General features: G+C 44.1%; 1 pseudogene across 1 annotated transcript in view; it reads right to left on the reverse strand.

Moving 5' to 3' along the window:
• LOC311136341 (roundabout homolog 2-like) overlaps positions 1-20,379 on the reverse strand; it is a 254,109-nt pseudogene that overhangs the window by 41,018 nt on the left and 192,712 nt on the right. The window contains exons 7-8 of the transcript in view: positions 19,380-19,600; positions 9,360-9,565 (exon numbers count right to left, since the gene is read on the reverse strand). The product of the transcript in view is annotated as a roundabout homolog 2-like (transcript). The remainder of the gene's footprint in view (positions 1-9,359; positions 9,566-19,379; positions 19,601-20,379) is intronic.

Raw genomic sequence — 20,379 nt, forward strand, 5'->3', positions numbered from 1 at the left:
CGGGCACTTGGTTCGGACTCCCAACTGTGGTCGCCCCTACGGAAACACCTAGACATCGCCGAACACACTGGGCAGACCAATCCTTGAGAGCCCTCTGTTGCCACGAAATGGTGGGATCATGGGCGATTAACCAAGGAAGCTCCACTCAGTGCACTGGCGCCATCGTAGCCTTGACCACAGAGTTCAACAATAAATATTGACTGAATTTATCCTCAAGCCGACTACTTTTTTCCTCATTGTTTGGCTATTTGATACGTCACAGTTTCAGCACTTTGGACATCGATCAGTAGTCTATGCTTACATTTTTATTTTTATTTTAGGGAGGGGTCCAGACCTTGCGGGGGAGTCCAGAGAAACTGCATTATGCCAGTGAAGGCACTGTATGCTCATTCAAACCTGTGTGCCTTTTTGATAGTAGTAATATTGTTTGGTAGTGATGCTTGGTGGCTCCATTGGTCTTTCCAGTCCAACCTTGATCCCAGTTGGCCTTCACAGCCCTTTAATCAACCTCTGCTATTGAAAGAGCTCGGCAGGCAGCAGTACACTAAAAATGCATTAACCTCCACTGGCCTGATTCGCACCCAGGGAGAGAGGGAGTGGGTGAGAACAAGAAGACAAAGCGGGGGAACATGAAAAAAGAGCCCTGAAAGTGCTGAAGTTAATTTTCTTAATACATTTCATTTAGTACTAGTCAGCCTCACACATTCTCAGCCCTATCATTATCAGTACAGATCAGACACAGTGAAACAGAGACATGATAATCTATTTAACGCTGGCCGCTTTAACACTGGGGCCGCTCCCTCGCGCTCTCTCTCTCTCTCTCTCTCTCCCTTGTTCCCTCTGTCTCTCTCTCTCTCTCTCTCTCTCTCTCCCTTGTTCCCTATCTCTCGCTCTCTCTATCCCTTGTCCCCTCTCTCTCGCTCCCTTGTTCCCTGTCCTCTTCCTTGCTCCCTCTCTTTCTTGTACTCTCTTTTTTATTTCAAATCAAATCAAATTGTATTTGCCACATGCGCCGAATACAACAGGTGTAGACCTTACAGTGAAATGCTTACTTACAAGCCCTTAACCAACAATGCAGTTTTAAGAAAATAAAAAATAAAGTGTTAAGTAAAAAATAGCAAATCATTAAAGAGCAGCAGTAAAATAAAATAACAGTAGGGAGGCTATATACAGTGGGTACAGGTACAGAGTCAATGTGCGGGGGCACCGGTTATTCAAGGTAATTGAGGTAATATGTACATGTGGGTAAAGTGACTATGCATAGATAATAAACAGAGTAGCATTAGCGAAAAAGAGGGTGTGGGGTGGGGTGGGGTGGGTGGGCAATGCAAATAGTCCGGGTAGCCATGATTAGCTGTTCAGGAGTCTTATGGCTTGGGGGTAGAAGCTGTTAACAAGCCTTTTGGACCTAGAATTGGCCCTCCGGTACTGCTTGCCGTGCAGTAGCAGAGAGAATAGTCTATGACTAGGGTGGCTGAAGTCTTTGACAATTTTAGGGCCTTCCTCTGACACCGCCTAGTATAGAGGTCCTGGATGGCAGGAAGCTTGGCCCCAGTGATGTACTGGGCCGAACGCACTACCCTCTGTAGTGCCTTGTGGTCGGAGGCCGAGCAGTTGCCATACCAGGCGGTGATGCAACCAGTCAGGATGCTCTCGGGTGTTGCAGCTGTATAACTTTTTGAGGATCTGAGGACCCATGCCAAATCTTTTCAGTCTCCTGAGGCTTTGTTGTGCCCTCTTCACGACTGTCTTGGTGTGTTTGGACCATGATAGTTTGTTGGTGATGTGGACACCAAGGAACTTGAAGCTGGCTGGCTGGCTGGCTGGCTGGCTGGCTGGCTCTCTCTCTCTCTCTCTCTCTCTCTCGCTCTCGCTCTCGCTCTCTCTCTCTCTCTCTCTCTCTCTCTCTCTCTCTCTCTCTCTCTCTCTCTCTCTCTCTCTCTCTCTCTCTCTCTGATGGTGTGCATGCGTGTGTGTATGTGGACATCTTACACACACTAAGATGTTAGTGATAGGGTGCTTTAGGGACAGATCACAATTTACTGGGAGAGGGGTGGTCCAAAATAGGAGAGTGTTGTCCATTTTTTGGGGGGTTTGGGTAGGGTTGTGTGTTTTTTACCGTTCGCTCTTTTGCAAGTTTTACTATATCATTTCTTCCATCCTAGCCACATTTCCTCACCTGCTTGCATGCGCCTCCCCTATATCACAGTGTTTTGGTACTCCCCTTATGTATGCACACGTTCATCCAGCATCCTCAAAATAGCTTGACATTAACAATGTTTCCATCCAAACTTTTTATGCGAGTAAAGTAGCCTACATGTATGATAAAACATGTCACCACATCATGGGAAAGCATGCAGTTTATTAGGCTACAGATGTAATAAGTTATGATGAACTAGACAAGGTGGTAAAAGTGCACATTGATAAGGTTGATTCTCCTTTAAATAAATATTGAGGGTCTTATCTCAGATGATCAATGCTTAGCTGCCATTTGACAAATAAAAATAATCTCATCATGTAGTAGGCTATACATGCACTGTATCTGCAAGCTGTTGGCTAGAGCGCACATGCCAATACCAGAGCGGGCATATTCGCTATACCTACACTCTAAAAATTAGGAGTTCAACAAGGGTTCTTCTAAGATCTTCAAAGTTCTTTGAAGAACCTTAGGGTTCTTGGCACTGAAAATTGCTGTCACGTTCGTTCAATGACGGGACAGACCAAGGAGCAGCGTGATATATGTACATGTTTATTTACTGATAAACACCACGACAAAACAACAAATGAAACGAAACGTGAAGTCCAAGGTAGCACACACAACATACCTTACACGGATCAAGATCCCACAACCCACTAGTGCCAATAGGCTGCCTAAGTATGATCCCCAATCAGAGACAACGAGCGACAGCTGCCTCTGATTGGGAACCACACCGGCCAACATAGAACTACACATACTAGAATAGAAACATAGAAAACGCACAACAAAGAATATACACACCCTGACTCAACATTTAAGCGTCCCCTGAGTCAGGGCGTGACAGTACCCCCCCCCAAAGGTGCGGACTCCGACCGCACAACATAAACATAACAGGGTAGGGGCCGGGTGGGCATTCCGCCTCGGAGGCGGATCCGGCTCGGGGCGTGACGACCTCTCACTCTCCGCCTCCCTGTTGCGCCCCTGGTCTGGTCTGGACCTCGGCACGCTGCTTCCCCTCTCCTTCCTCCCACGATACGCCAGGCCCTGTCTGGACCCTGGTGTGGGAGACCCCGAACCTGGAGAGGGGCTGTCGTCATGGTCTGGACTGGAGCCGCTGACCGAAGCTGAATCAGGCACCGGTGGAGCGGACTGCTCTGGCTCCGGAGTGGAGCAGCTGACCGGAGCAAGATCAGGCACCGGTGGAGCGGACTGCTCTGGCTCCGGAGTGGAACAGCTGACCGGCACTGGATCAGGCACCGGTGGAGCGAACTGCTCTATCTCCGGGCCGTGCCGGACTGGAGACGCGCACCACTGGCTTGGTGCGAGGAGCAGGAACAGGCCGGGCCGGGCTGGCGACGTGCACCACTGGCTTGGTGCGAGGAGCAGGAACAGGCCGGGCCGGACTGGCGACGCGCACCACTGGCTTGGTGCGAGGAGCAGGAACAGGACGGGCCGGGCTGGCGACGCGCACCACTGTCTTGGTGCGAGGAGCAGGAACAGGCCGGGCCGGACTGTGGAGGCGGACTGGAGGTCTAGAGCGGAGAGCTGGCACAACCCGTCCTGGCTGGCTGCCCACTTTCGCACTACACGTGCGGGGTGCTGGCACAGGACGCACTGGGCTGTGCACGCGCACTGGCGATACAGTTCGTAAAACTGGCGCAGGATATGCGGGACCGAGGAGGCGTACTGGAGACCAGGAGCGTTGAGCCGGCACACCCCGTCCTGGCTGGATGCCCATCTTCACACGGCACGTGCGTGGTGCAAGCACAGGACGTACAGGACTGTGCCGGCACACTGGCAACACAGTACGTAGCTCCGAATAACACAGAGCCTGCCCAGTCATGCGCTTCCTCGCGTGATTACGGGGAGTTGGCTCTGCTCTGACACTATGCTCCGCCAACCACCCCGTGTGCCCCCCCCAATTTTTTTTATTGGGGCTGCTTCTCGGGCTTCCTCCTCGACCGGCCTCTTCCGTGTTGCCGTTGCTCCTCTCCTGCCTGGGCATCTAACTTAGCCCATGGTCCTTTCCCCGCAAATATCTCCTCCCAAATTGGCCTCCTGTGACATGGCCATCCGCTCCGCCTGGGCACGCTGCTTGGTCCTCGTTTGGTGGGATCTTCTGTCACGTTCGTTGAAGGACGGGACAGACCAAGGCGCAGCGTGATATACGTACATGTTTATTTACTGATAAACACCACGACAAAACAACAAATGAAGTCAAGTCCAAGGTAGCACACACAACATACCTTACATGGAACAAGATCCCACAACCCACTAGTGCCAATAGGCTGCCTAAGTATGATCCCAAATCAGAGACAACGAGTGACAGCTGCCTCTGATTGGGAACCACACCGGCCAACATAGAACTACACATACTAGAATACAAACATAGAAAACGCACAACAAAGAATATACACACCCTGACTCAACATTTAAGCGTCCCCTGAGTCAGGGCGTGACAATTGCACACAAAGGGTTCTTCCAAGAACCCCATAGGAGGTGGGGTTAATTGAGGAACCTCATTAGTTGGTGTGGGTTCTTGCAGGAACATAACTGCCCAACTGAAACATTTGGATTTGAAAGCAGGTGCAGGCACTTAACTGAAAAATGTAAAGATCTCCTCAATTTAAGGTAAGGTTTGTCCCTTGTATGATCTACATTGATATTGTTTTTTGATGATACCATCTATCTTTTGATATTTGTGCAAAACAGAAAATGGATACAATTGAATGGATATCAATCAACAAAGAGTTAAGAATATGTATGCTATAATAATATGTTGAAGGCTAGCTGTATTGGGTGCAGATGACTGAACTGCTCACTTTTGTGTCTGTGTCTGCAGGTTTACAGACAAGGAGGCATACAAAGGTATGTAAATTGGTATTGGTATGTTATGCAGATCACATGTACCATCCTCCTCCCTTACCTCTTCAATGAAAATCCCATAGGCCTCTACATTATTTTTTACATTTTAGTCATTTAGCAGACGCTCTTATCCAGAGCGATTTACAGGAGCAATTAGGGTTAAGTGCCTTACTCAAGGGCACATCGACAGATATTTCACCTAGTCGGCTCTGGGATTAGAACCAGCGACCTTTCGGTTACTGGCACTACACTCTTAACCACTAAGCTACCTGCCTCTACATTATGGACAAGGTATGTGTATGAAAACCATTATCAAAATAGTTTTTTTCATTCACATTTACCACAAAAACCAAGGTATAAATACTGTCATGTGCATGTTTTGTTAATCATCTGTATAATTACAATTTTTTGGATTTACAGACTTCACCCTCCCTATACCTCTGATGAATATAACAGGAAACCTGTTCGATCACCATGCACTGGAAAATCATTCTGGCTATAGATACGAAGAACATCAGCACATTAACATCAACATGCCAATATCAACATGCCAGAGGACATACCCATTGGACTTGGGGCTCTGCTGGGAGTTTACCTCATATTTAGATTTTTTTATTCTGCTTTGCCACTAAAATCCTAATAAACACTGACAACTAAAATATGGTGTTATTGTTGTTATTGTTAAGCATATTACTATAATAATAATAATAATAATAATAATAATAATAATAATAGGGGAGGAGGGAGTAGTTCAAAATGAACCCCAAAAGGTTATTCAAAAGGTTATTTGAGGATCCATTAAAAGGGGTTCTTTGAAGAACCCTTTTAAAGAGTTCTTCAAAGAATTTATAGGGGTTCCCCCACAGTTTCAATTTGAAGAACCCCTAAAGGATCCTCCAGGAACCTTTACTTTTTAGAGTGTACGCAACATTTTTAGTGACTAACCATCAGTATGCCTAGAGATGAAAATGCGATGAAAACCCATTTAACTTTTTTTTTTTTTTTTTAGGTACACAGGAATTTTACCCCAAAAGGTAATGTTATGTTCACTACGTATTTACGCACAGACTTTTATCTGCAACAAGTCAATTTAATGGAAACACAACTATGATGGGAAAATGCTCCAGGGTCTCTCTTAGCTGGTAATTGCCTGCATTTGAACGATACAAAAATTAAAAGCCGATAAATAAAATTGTAGAAGGCCAAATTGTCCAGGAGAGGCTGTCAATCATAGCCTACACCCTGAATTCGCTCTCAGCACCATTCTCTCACACCTTGAGCGCAAGTGCGCCTGCTGCAGAGGAAAGAGAGAGCAACAGAGGAGCCTTGGCCTGTTGATTGCGAAGATGGAGGTATTTTTCACTGAAACAAAATAAATGAGGAAAAATGCCTACAGTATAGTGAAAAGCCTATGAGGGGAATGTAATATACACTACCGGTCAAAAGTTTTAGAACACCTACTCAATCAAGGGTTTTTCTTTATTTGTACTATTTTCTACATTGTAGAATAATAGTGAAGACATCAAAAGTATGAAATAACTATGAAATAACACATGGAATCATGTAGTAACCAAAAAAGTGTTAAACAAATAAAGATACATTTTATATTTTAGATTCTTCAAATAGCCATCCTTTGCCTTGATGACAGCTTTGCACACTCTTGGCATTCTCTCAACCAGCTTCATGAGGTAGTCACCTGGAATGCATTTGAATTAAAAGGTGTGCCTTGTTAAAAGTTAATTTGTGGAATTCCTATCCTTCTTAATGCGTTTGAGCCAATCAGTTGTGTTGTGACAAGGTAGGGTGGGTATACAGACGATAGCCCTATTTGGTAAAAGACCAAGTCCATATTATGGCAAGAACAGCTCAAATAAGCAAAGAGAAATGACAGTCCATCATTACTTTAAGACATGAAGGTCAGTCAATACGGAAAATTTCAAGAACTTTTAAAGTTTCTTCAAGTGCAGTCGCAAAAACCATCAAGCGCTATGATGAAACTGGCTCTCGAGGACCGCCACAGGAATGAAAGACCCAGAGTTACCTCTGATGTAGAGGATAAGTTCATTAGAGTTACCAGCCTCAGAAATTGCAGCCCAAATAAATGCTTCACAGAGTTCAAGTAACAGACACATCTCAACATTTAAGGAATACCTGGGATAGGATAAAGCAATCCTTCAACCCCCCCCCCCACACACACAGCGGAGTCGCTCACCACCTTCCGGAGACATTTGAAACCCCACCTCTTTAAGGAATACCTGGGATAGGATAAAGTAATCCTTCTACCGCTCTGGATAAGAGCGTCTGCTAAATGACTTAAATGTAAATGTAAATGTAAACATTAACTGTTCAGAGGAGACTGTGTGAATCAGGCCTTCATGGTCGAATTGCTGCAAAGAAACCAATACTAAAGGACACCAATAATAAGAAGAGACTTGCTTGGGCCAAGAAACACGAATAATGGACATTAGACCGGTGGAAATATGTCCTTTGGTCTGGAGTCCAAGTTGGAGATTTTTGGTTTGAACCGCCTTGTCTTTGTGAGACGTGGTGTGGGTGAACGGATGATCTTGGCATTTGTATTTCCCACCATAAAGCATGGAGGAGGAGATGCTATGGTGTGGGGGTGCTTTGCTGGTGACACTGTCTGTGATTTATTTAGAATTCAAGGCATACTTAACCAGCATGGCTACCACAGCATTCTGCAGCGATACGCCATCCCATCTGGTTTGCACTTAGTGGGACTATCATTTGTTTTTCAACAGGACAATGACCCAACACACCTCCAGGCTGTGTAAGGGCTATTTTACCAAGAAGGAGAGTGATGGAGTGCTGCATCAGATGAGCTGGCCTCTACAATGATATATTCACTATTATTCCACAATGTAGAAAATAGTAAAAATTAAGAAAAACCCTTGAATGAGTAGGTGTTCTAAAACGTTTGACCGGTAGTGTATGTCTGGATTTGATTAGAGCTTTGATCGGCATGAAAATTCAAGTCTGATGCTACCTTAGGCCGATGAGTCATACATTAAATACATTTTATGAGCCTTACATCAAAGACATTTTATGAGCCTTACATTAAATACATTTTATGAGCCCAAGCCCAAAAAAGCCCAAATGATTGTGCCGTTATCCAATAAATGTTAAAAAATAAGGTGACCCCGAAAGCCAGATGGAGATGTGTAAATGACATGTGCATTCAGTCCTTATATTACTGCAGCATATGCTACAGCAAATGTAGGGACCACAATGGAAATAAGTCCCTGACTTTATTGTGCAATCCCGGTCACTTGAAAAATTATTTGTGTATATATGTATTTTTTTAACTGACAAATAAAATCAATCAATCAATCCAAACTGTGCACAGGCAATTTGGTGAATGGAAAGAGACATCTGTTACAAAACACCAAAAAGTTTAATGACATTCAGAGATTCGATACTGGGTAAGCCTACAAGGTAGGGATGGATGTGTTTTCTGTTTGTCGAGATTGACATAGTCTATTTATTGTGGTGTTGTCAGTATGTTTTGTTTATTGGCTGTATGGTGCATTGGCACAGAAACCTGTTGTTGCACATATTTTATATAGTTATAAATATGGCATACACATTTTGAAAATCTGATTTCCCCCTAGATGATCATTGTCTGCAACAGATAGGCAGAGTGAGCTCCTCAGTGGTGGTCAGCGAACCCTCAACCTTCTAGCCCGTAGCCCTGCGTAGCATCGACTGTGCCACAAAAGCAAGGTAGATATCAACGTTTATAAACACAGGGTCACTACATGTATTGTTATTTGTTCATTTCGATCTGTCCCTTACATGCTTACATTCCCCCCAATCACTGTCCTTGGGTTAGAGCATCTCTAAATGCTGCCTAGGAGAAAGGCTCTAAATGACAGCTTTAAATGACATAAAAATCAATACCCTCTATTCATCTTTAAAGGCAACCTGACTGGACTTGTCCATTTGAATTACATCCAACTGACATCAGATGGGATATTTTCTCCTCTCTCTCACATGCAATATCAGAGGCAAGCGTATACACGCGCGCGCGCACACACAGAGCGACAAACACACACACAAACCTTAACAACCTGCCTTTGAGAATAGAGAGAAACCATAAAGGATGGGCAGTGTATTGTATAGAAGGCAACGAAAGTGGAGAAGCAGAGAGAGAAAAGATGGAGCCACTATGGCAGGCAGACTCATGGCCAAATCAATCGTGAGTGAACACAGTGTGGAGGCTTGCTGCTTTGACTGGGTATATTGTGTTTGTACAGCATCAGTCCTATAAACCCACCCTGGTGCTCTGGATCTGCAGGCTGCCAGACTCCAGCAGGGCCATGCGAGGGTCCTTCCCCAGCAGACTGAGGCCGTCCTTCAGCCAGGTGACGGTGGGCTCCGGGTCCCCTGACGCCTGGCACCTCAGCAGGGCCACACCCCCAACAGCCTGCGTCTGGTTGGACGGGCCCTGCCGGATGATGGGCGGGGGGCGGTCCTTCGAGGCTGGAGAAAAATAAGCAATCACAATGAAAACAATGAAACACAAACAATGAATTACAGTTTGGTGCTACACGTAATTACAAATTTGACCCCATCAACGTTAATGAATTTATCACTGTTGTGATAGGGGGTACCTGTTTTGGGGGTTGTTTGCAGGTTTCTGATAGTGTGTGCTCATGGCACCACATCACACCTTAGCGCTCTATTTGCAATGTGTGGAATAACGATGGCTCGCCTACGGTTCTAATTACCCTGCCTTCCTCACAACACCTTCCAACACATTCACACCCTCCCTCCTTCCTTCTCTCACTCATTCTCTTCCTCCTCTCCTCTGACTTACCGCTGAACCTCACAGTCCCCTCCCCCAGACAAGAAACAAGCCTCTGCATTTCTCGGATGTTCAATCTTTTAATATGGTTTCTTCTTCCATTGCTTATCAGTGCTGTTAGTCTCAACTCAGACAGAGTATTTGCACCAGGTTCTAGAGCTCTTAATTCCTATCACAGCTCCTTCAGACTCAGAGGAACACAGTCACTAAACCAGAATAGCAGAGAAACCAAGCAGACACCTGCCTTTATAGAGTGAGACATCCTTTTACTCTGCTAACTTTACTACTGAGCGTTGTTATACTATACCCACTGTATATGTAATAATTGTCAGCACCTCATTGTATGTTTAATATTGAACAACTGGTAGACTCAAAAAATATGCTTTAACTGTGATCAGATGCAATAACAAAAGATTACTTCTTTCTTGCATGATTTTTCCAGCCAGATCGCTCAAGATTGACTTAGAAATTGGACGCCTGTCCATGTCCTGAGGACATCGGGAAATGCCTTCTTCACCGGCCAATAGAGGTAACAGTGAGCGCAATTACAATCAAGTAGGCCTGGGTTTTGCTAGAGCGTTGTGGATAGGGGTGGTGGATGGGTGTAATGGGAGAGGTTATACGGATACGCCTGGTGCCCAAATTGATGACGTATATCACGCAGCTGAGAGTTGAGTGGAGACGAATGGATTCAGTTCAGTCAGTTCAGTCAGTCGTCCTGATGAGCCCTTCCCAGCTAGCTAGTTTATGCTGGCTAGCTGGCAACAACAGCATCATGGCGCTAGTTAAAACTTGTAAAAGAAAGTAATGTTTATTTCAATGGTCGAGGGAGAAATAACTTGTTGTATTGGTCGACATCTGGATTACATTTACATTTACGTCATTTAGCAGACGCTCTTATCCAGAGCGACTTACAAATTGGTGCATTCACCCTATAGCCAGGATGTCGCCGTGACGTGCCAATTAGCTAACATAATGACAAGAAGTTGCCAATGACCAGTGCAACAGTGTTGTATTGAGGTGCTTGCTAGCCTCTTCGCTTGTGCAATATGGTTGTTGCCTCCCACCAGCAATGCAATATGGTTGTTGCCTCCCACCAGGCAGCTGTATCACATGTCGAGGGCGGTAGCTAAATTGGCCAATTTGTTCCATCACACTTGATTTTATTTAGAGTAGGTTAACATCCTACACAAGAAATAACTTGTAATATTGGTATTTGATACTAGTAACAATCTGGATGTCAAGGTGATACAGTCTACTGCTCAATGGGGAGAGTTTGCACTGCAAGCCGGCAACACAACAACACGGGGAACAGTGTCCCTTCGATCCTGCTTGCCGCAGTAAGGAAAGAGAAGTAGCTAGATAGTGTAGCCAATACCAGGCCAGGGTGAAAGCCAACGCACATTTATTGTAGTGATTTTCACCGAAAACGTAGAACTACGGCATTAACCCGTACAAACTTTTACATAATTGCGCAATTGAGAGCATCTTGTCGGGCTGTATCACCGCCTGGTACGGCAACTGCACCGCCCACAACCGCAGGCTCTCCAGATGGTGGTGTGGTCTGCCCAACGCATCACCGGGGGAAAGCTACCTGCCCTCCAGGACACCTGCAGCACCCGATGTCACAGGAACGGCAAAAAGATAATTAAGGACAACATCCACCTGAGCCACTGCCTGTTCACCCCGCTATCATCCAGAAGACGAGGTCAGTACAGGTGCATCAAAGCTGAGACCGAGAGACTGAAAAACAGCTTCTATCTCAAGGCCATCAGACTGTTAAATAGCCATCACTAGGCGGCTTCCACCTGGTTACGTAACCCTGCACCTTAGAGGCTGCTGCCCTACAGTGGGGAGAACAAGTATTTGATACGCTGCCGATTTTGCAGGTTTTCCTACTTACAAAGCATGTAGAGGTCTGTAATTTTTATCATAGGTACACTTCAACTGTGAGAGACGGAATCTAAAACAAAAATCCAGAAAATCACATTGTATGATTTTTAAGTAATTCATTTGCATTTTATTGCATAACATAAGTATTTGATACATCAGAAAAGCAGAACTTAATATTTGGTACAGAAACCTCTGTTTGCAATTACAGAGATCATACGTTTCCTGTAGGTCTTGACCAGGTTTGCACACACTGCAGCAGGGATTTTGGCCCACTCCTCCATACAGACCTTCTCCAGATCCTTCAGGTTTCGGGGCTGTCGCTGGGCAATACGGACTTTCAGCTCCCTCCAAAGATTTTCTATTGGGTTCAGGTCTGGAGACTGGCTAGGCCACTCCAAGACCTTGAGATGCTTCTTACGGAGCCACTCCTTAGTTGCCCTGGCTGTGTGTTTCGGGTCGTTGTCATGCTGGAAGACCCAGCCACGACCCATCTTCAATGCTCTTACTGAGGGAAGGAGGTTGTTGGCCAAGATCTCGCGATACATGGCCCCATCCATCCTCCCCTCAATACGGTGCAGTCGTCCTGTCCCCTTTGCAGAATAGCATCCCCAAAGAATGATGTTTCCACCTCCATGTTTCACGGTTGGGATGGTGTTCTTGGGGTTGTACTCATCCTTCTTCTTCCTCCAAACACGGCGAGTGGAGTTTAGACCAAAAAGCTCTATTTTTGTCTCATCAGACCACATGACCTTCTCCCATTCCTCCTCTGGATCATCCAGATGGTCATTGGCAAAATTCAGACTGGCCTGGACATGCGCTGGCTTGAGCAGGGGGACCTTGCGTGCGCTGCAGGATTTTAATCCATGACGGCGTAGTGTGTTACTAATGGTTTTCTTTGAGACTGTGGTCCCAGCTCTCTTCAGGTCATTGACCAGGTCCTGCCGTGTAGTTCTGGGCTGATCCCTCACCTTCCTCATGATCATTGATGCCCCACGAGGTGAGATCTTGCATGGAGCCCTAGACCGAGGGTGATATACCGTCATCTTGAACTTCTTCCATTTTCTCACCAAGCTGCTTGCCTATTGACCTGTAGCCCATCCTAGCCTTGTGCAGGTCTACAATTTTATCCCTGATGTCCTTACACAGCTCTCTGGTCTTGGCCATTGTGGAGAGGTTGGAGTCTGTTTGATTGAGTGTGTGGACAGGTGTATTTTATACAGGTAACGAGTTCAAACAGGTGCAGTTAATACAGGTAATGAGTGGAGAACAGGAGGGCTTCTTAAAGAAAAACTAACAGGTCTGTGAGAGCCGGAATTCTTACTGGTTGGTAGGTGATCAAATACCAATGAAATGCAAATGAATTACTTAAAAATCATACAATGTGATTTTCTGGATTTTTGTTTTAGATTTCGTCTCTCACAGTTGAAGACCAGACCAGGGGCGCAACAGGGAGGCGGAGAATAGGTGGTTGTCACGCCCGGCCCCTACCCTGTTAAGTAAAGGTTGTGCGGTCGGAGTCCGCACCTTTGGGGGGGGGGTGTACTGTCACGCCCTGACTCTGGGGACTCTTATTTGTTGAGTCAGGGTGTGATTTTCTATGTTGTCTAGATCTATGTTGGTCGTGTGGTTCCCAATCAGAGGCAGCTGTCGCTCGTTGTCTCTGATTGGGAACCATACTTAGGCAGCCTATTGGCACTAGTGGGTTGTGGGATCTTGTTCCGTGTGAGGTTTGTTGTGTGTACCTTAGGACGTCACGTATCGTTGGTTTATTGTTTTGTCGTTGTGTTTATTCGTTTAATAAACATGTATGTATATCACTCTGCGCCTTGGTCTGACCCGTCTGTAAACGAACGTGACAATGTGACAAATAAAATGTGATTTGATTAGATTTTTAACGTCTACATAAAACATTATAATAATAAAAAAACAGACAATTACTCAGATTACTCAGTTGAGACTAACAGCACGCTCCCAAGTCCCAACTTCGGCAGACAAGTTTCTAATTCTCACTGAAGTTTCTAGCAACATCTATAAACTAGCAAGCTGGAAGGGCTCATCAGGATGACATACTGAACCGAATCTTTTCGTCTCCACTCTACTTTCTCTGCGCGAAATATGTCATAAATTTGGGCACTAGGCATGTCCGTATAGGCTCTCCTGGGTTCCGAAGGTCCCTTGTTCAATCCCAATTGTAATTTTTATTTAATTTTTACCCTATCCCGAACCTTAACCCTTAACTTAACCATTCAAAATGAATGCCTAAACTTAAAGATGCACTATGCAGAAATCAATCCACCAATTTCCTGGTTGCTAAAATTCTAATAGTTAGTCTAATTTCAGTTTATGTGACAAAACAAGCATGTATAGTGTAGGTAATCATTGTACCATCTAAACCGCTGTGAAATATATTTTCCATAACCAAAATTATTGTATTTTCAACTGTTTGAAGCTAGTGTACAAAACAGAAAGTAAAAGATGCAAAAATGAAACTTAAAAACGGGAAGCATAGAAATAGCGCACACAGAACAGATCTATCACTTCTTAGACTTCCTTTCAATTAGAATGACAGATATATAACTCACATTTCTATGAGAATTTTGTCAGGTCGGCCCAAAAGTTACATGTTGCAGCTTTAATGTTTTAACTCTATCCAAAACCTTAACTTCAAAATGTGAGGTTTGAGGTGTGGAGTAGGGCTGTTGCGGTGACCATATTACCTCCACACCGGCGGTCACGAGTCATGAAGGCAGTCAAATTCCACGTGACCGTTTAGTCACGGTAATTAGGCTTCTCCAAGCTCTGATGCTGCTGATGGTCATTAGTAGCCAACCAAACGTGCTAACTGCCTGGTACTCAGCACTCTATTGTCCCTCTAATCACTCTGACATCAATGCAAATGTGATCGAAAATCTAATAAAAAATTAATGAGGGCCCATGAGCTCATGTTGCACAACATTTCTAAAGGCTATGCAATTGCGCGAGAAAACAGAGTGATGGCCTCTATTAAAAAGAGGAGGATCCCATCAGCTTTCTATTGGCTTACTATATTTAGTTCTCAACTTTCCTCATTTGAAGCACATTGCTTATATTTACAACAGGAGTATAGCCTACCTGGCTGGCATGAAAATGAACCACAGGAAAAGCATCCTCCATTCGCTATTTAAGTACATAGATGACATGTATTTTTTCCCCTGCCCCTGTTTCGAGACAGGTGCATGATAATGGTCCATTCTAAATCAAAACAAATTTCACACATATATTATTTAGTATATGTAAAGACAAGATTAAATCAAGAATAGTCTGATGGGTGACAATATTAGCCTATCACTTATGAATGATATATTATCACTTGTGAATGATGCCCAGCGTAAGGCGAGAAACAATGTCTTTTTTGTGACGTTTTCAAATCATAGTTGCCTATATGTTTTCATAAGGTTTGTATCACAATTTAAGTGGCCAAATAACGTATTAAAATTAAGAACATTAATCCGCTTTACAAGGGGCTTTGACATGATTTTTTTATGGTATAACGATGTCATGTCATACTATCGTGGGGAACAGGTTAGAGTTACTAGATAAGTGGTTAGGAGACAGAAAGTCTACATTCCATTATGTCAAAGGAGATTACTGATGTTTAGGATAGCATGAGTGATGTTTAGGATAGTGACTTGGGGTAAAGAGTGATGAACATCAAAGACAGGGAGTGCCCATGGAGACTTGCCAGATGTATGCCAGGAAGAGGGTAATAGAGGGTATATAAGGTAGAGTGTCTTCTTTGTTCAAGTTAGTTCGTAACACCAAGGGGCAAAGCTCTGGTCATTGTTGTAACGAACCCGGTACCGATCATTAAACATTTGCATTAACTGTCTACAAAGTGTCTAAGTATATCCTTGCATCCTTGATTCTTTGACACCCGAGAAACTAATCATAACAGGTGTAGAGCCTAACTGGCATACATAAGCAGCGCATGAGTTTCAAGTTTGGGGAAGATAATTTTCACCATTAAAATTCACCTTTATAATAAAAGCATTACAAGCATAATCGCATTTGCGGTCACTTTTGATAATGGTGTTTTCCCGCTAATGGAACAGTCGCGCTTATAGCCTACTGCCGTGTGCGCATTGCTGCGCTTATGATGTGAAGAAATATACATAGTTTATCACATTTTAAGCTAAACGTTCTCATCTGTTGCGTCAGCCTCATTGTGTAAAAACGTTTTTTTGATGGTAGTGGTTGTATTAATTTGGAATCTATCGCATTCCACAATTGTACCATGCTATGTTTAGAATATGTATTTCTCGCACAGAATAGAATAGGTCAACATTTGTACTATGGGGGATAGTAGATTGATATAGGCTAGTGCTTTTGCTGTTCGTTAGGCTTACTCATCTTGTTGGCTGAAGAAAAGTAACTGTGGACAGTTCTTCCAATATCTTCAATATGCGAATTGGATAAGGACACATGTAGTTGCGTCCCCGATGTGTCGGTCTTCACTTGTAGCCTGTGAGAAAGACCTGATCACGTGATGGAGAGCCATGTGAGTGAGAGGTGCTTTGGAGCACGCAGCACTCAGCACTCAGGGAGAAGGAAACTGGACGCAAAAGGCATGGATTTTTGTAGGGTGCATTATGGCCACACAAAGGGGATGCCGGCAGGTAATTAGAGGCATTATCAAGTGCTTGTCAAATTGTGAATGAGAGACTGATGAAGTGTGTACAGCCGGCGCAAAAAAAACTAAGCAGAGCTCATACCTTTCAAGCAACTTTTTTCAAATCATCATTAGAGTTGCATCATGCAGCCTTACAACGTATTAAAAATCTAAACATATAGCCCAACGTTTGTAGAACAACTAAAGTTACATTAATAACTCTAAATTAAGTATATAGGAGTACCTATTTCTTTGCTAACCGCTCAACACAGAATAGCTGCATGTGCGCACTCCCTCAAATCATTTGGAGGAAATATCCTTTCAATTTTATTCAGCGTTGTTCAATTGTATTCTTCATACTATAAAACAATATACAATAATGCCACGGAATTCTAACCAAATCTTGTCTGCTAAATGAACTAGTGTAGCCCACAGCCATATGACATAGCCAGATCAGGACCTAACATAAGGACAACTCAGAGTATGCTATTCTGCTCTTCTGAAATAGACTACATTTTCTTCATATAATTTCTTTAGACCTGTCTAAAATAAATAATGGTTTTATTGTGAATGTGTAGGCTATATTACATGGATTTATTATACTTTTTTAAATGTAGATGTTCCAAAGGTCTGCATCAATGGCTTGTAGCCAGGAGATTTGTGTTTATGTTAATTACCGGTCAATTACCGTGAGATCAACAGTTATTTGCTTGACAATCACTGGCTGAAGAAATTTCGTGACCGCCACAGCCCTAGTTTGGAGCAACGGGCAACGGAACTATGCTGAGCAAAAAGATGTACAGCTGCACCATCGAGAGCATCTTGACTGGCTGAATCACCGCTTGATATGACAAATGCACCACCCTCGACCGCAAAGCACTACAGAGGATGGTGCGGACAACCCAGTACATCACTTGAGCCGAGCTCCCTGCCATCCAGCATCTCTATATAAGGCAAACGAAAGACTGCTAAATAGTTAATTAACAGTAACCAAACTATCTGCACTGACCCTATCTTGCACTGACTCTAAGCACACAAGACTATATATACATACTATATACACACTCACACACATACCATACTGACCCACTTACACAAAACCCACACACATTCACATACACTACTGTACATACACACACACTCACATAACACACATGCATACCGACACAACACAAACACAGACACACACAAACACACATGCGCACACACACACACACACACACACACACACACACACACACACACACACACACACACACACACACACACACACACTTACTCATCATATGCTGCTGCTACTCTGTTCTTTATTTTAGTCTTATTATTATCTATCCTGATGCCTAGTCACTTTACCCTGCCTTCATGAAACTCATACTCTCCCTGCACATTGATCTGGTGCTGGTACTCCCTGTATATATCTCAACATTGATCTGGTACTGGTACTCCCTTTATATAGCTCCACATTGATCTGGTACTGGTACTCCCTGTCTATAGCTCCACATTGATCTGGTACTGGTACTTCCTGTATATAGCTCCACATTGATCTGGTACTGGTACTTCCTGTATATAGCTCCACATTGATCTGGTACTGGTACTTCCTGTATATAGCTCCACATTGATCTGGTACTGGTACTTCCTGTACATAGCTCCACATTGATCTGGTACTGGTACTTCCTGTATATAGCTCCACATTGATCTGGTACTGGTACTCCCTGTATATAGCTCCACATTGATCTGGTACTTCCTGTATATAGCTCCACATTGATCTGGTACTAGTACTCCCTGTATATAGCTCCACATTGATTTGGTACTGGTACTTCCTGTATATAGCTCCATTCTCTCTTGTCTTGTCTTACTATCTTTGTCTTTGCTATTATTTTTTAAATCTGCATCACTGGGCTCGTAAGCAAGCATTTCACGGTTAAGTCTGCACCCATTGTATTCGGCAGATGTGACAAATACAATTTGATTTGATTTACTTGATTTGAGCAGGAGGAGCAAACAAGGGTGTCAAAAACACTTCCAAATTTGACGTTTTGAGCAACTTCAAAATTGGAATTTGGTGAAATGTGGATAAACGTCTGAATCTGAAGTCAAATTGGTAAAACCGTGAGCTCTTTTTGCATTTTTCACACTCAACCACTTGATCATTCCTTCAATCCCGTACTGTATACAGCAACACTATTTCCATATTTTCCAACTCGCAGGGCACGGCTTGTTCTCTTTCCAAAAAATCCTTGAGCATATGTTAATTCAATAATGTGTGTGAGAGGAATCCAGGAAATGAGAGAGAAAGAGAGAGAGAGAGAGAGAGAGAGAGAGAGAGAGAGAGAGAGAGAGAGAGAGAGAGAGAGAGAGAGAGAGAGAGAGACAGAGATGGAGACAGAGATAGAGACAGGGAGAGAGAACGAGAGAGCGAGAGAGAGAGAGAGAGAGAGAGAGAGAGAGAGAGAGAGAGAGAGAGAGAAAGAGAGAGCGAGAGAGGCGTAAACAGCTCCTAACTGGCACTAGCTCAGCATTTAAGATAATGATGCTCTTTGAGAGGAGGAGAGGGGTGTAAATGTGACTCTCCATCAGGGAGAGAGTTTTCATTTGAACAGTTTCTCTCTTTGCAGGCCTTTCATGGCCTCTCTCTGGTGCAACTTCCCACAGTGACATGCTAATGAAATGAGTGAAGGCATATGACCGATTAGCTCTTACAGCTTTCAGCACAGCAAATCTCAGCCAAGATAAGTGCCAAGCATTAAACAGTCAGCCTCTGATGCATTTTATGCACCTTCAGTGCATGTGGTCAAGCAAGTGTGTGTACTTGCATTTAGTTGTGCATTGTTCTCAGGCAAGGCGCACAATTGTGTTGGCAAGGATAACTCTGCAGGTGCGGATTGATATGACCACATCTACAAGTGTATGTGGTGTGTGTGTGTGTGGCATGCTCTATATGCTCTCACCGTCTGCCACCTCTAGCTGAGCCTTGGCCAGGATGCTGCCGGCCACAGTGAGGGCCTGGCAGGTGTAATAGCCTGCATCAGAGCGCTGTATGGAGGAGATGGTCAGCTCTCCACTCACTGACACTGACACACGGCTGTCTCCCTGGGCTGGCTGGCTGGGGAACAGCAGATCCTGGCGAGATAACATAGATTCATTATGAAAAACAGCATGGTGTTTTGTCCTGTGCCCCATAGAAAACATGGCGAGATTCAATGTAGGCCTAAATGTTGTAGTTAATAGTATGAGTGAATAGTAAATCATAACTGTACTGTACTAAATGATTTATACATTCAGTTAGTTACATAAGAAATGTGAGGGAATGATAGAGAAACTTAGAGTGACAGGAATTAAAGAGGGAGTGACAACCTTGGCAATACAATGTTATATAACAGTATAGTCCCATACACCATACATGTACAAGGCAAGAGCGGGCTGCATTAACTAAAAAGAACCAACAGGTCAAACCAATCATCTGAAACCTTGCTCTATTTTACACCATTTCCATTCTCAGTGTGTGTTCATTACTGAGTAGGCTGTTATGTCCTTAGTCCTCCTATTCACTCACTTATCCTAGAAATGTGTATGTAATTCAGTAGTAAGTGTGGGGGCCGAGGGGTCGGGGTCCTCTCTCTACTCGGAGTGGTCAGTAATTTACACTGTGGGTGAGAGGCGGTCAGCCCTGCCAGTGATGATGCCCTGCACTACGGGTCTTGAAATTAAGTGAGTCCTCCCGGCCGCCCACACATAGCCTTGAAATCTCTATCTCTTTCGCTTCAATTAGATTTTTTCCCCATTCCGCTACCTGAGAGCAGTCAAACGGAGGGGAAGGGAAGGACATTAGCCTGATCCCTTTATGCTTAACAACTAATGCAGCAAATTAATGTCATTTCTTGTGAAATAAATTGCTCGTCAGAGCCCTGCAGAGTGGACTGATGATTGACGACTACATCATTATGTGAC

Source organism: Coregonus lavaretus (genome assembly GCF_964263955.1).
Source record: "Coregonus lavaretus genome assembly, chromosome: 10".
Lineage (NCBI taxonomy): Eukaryota > Metazoa > Chordata > Actinopteri > Salmoniformes > Salmonidae > Coregonus > Coregonus lavaretus.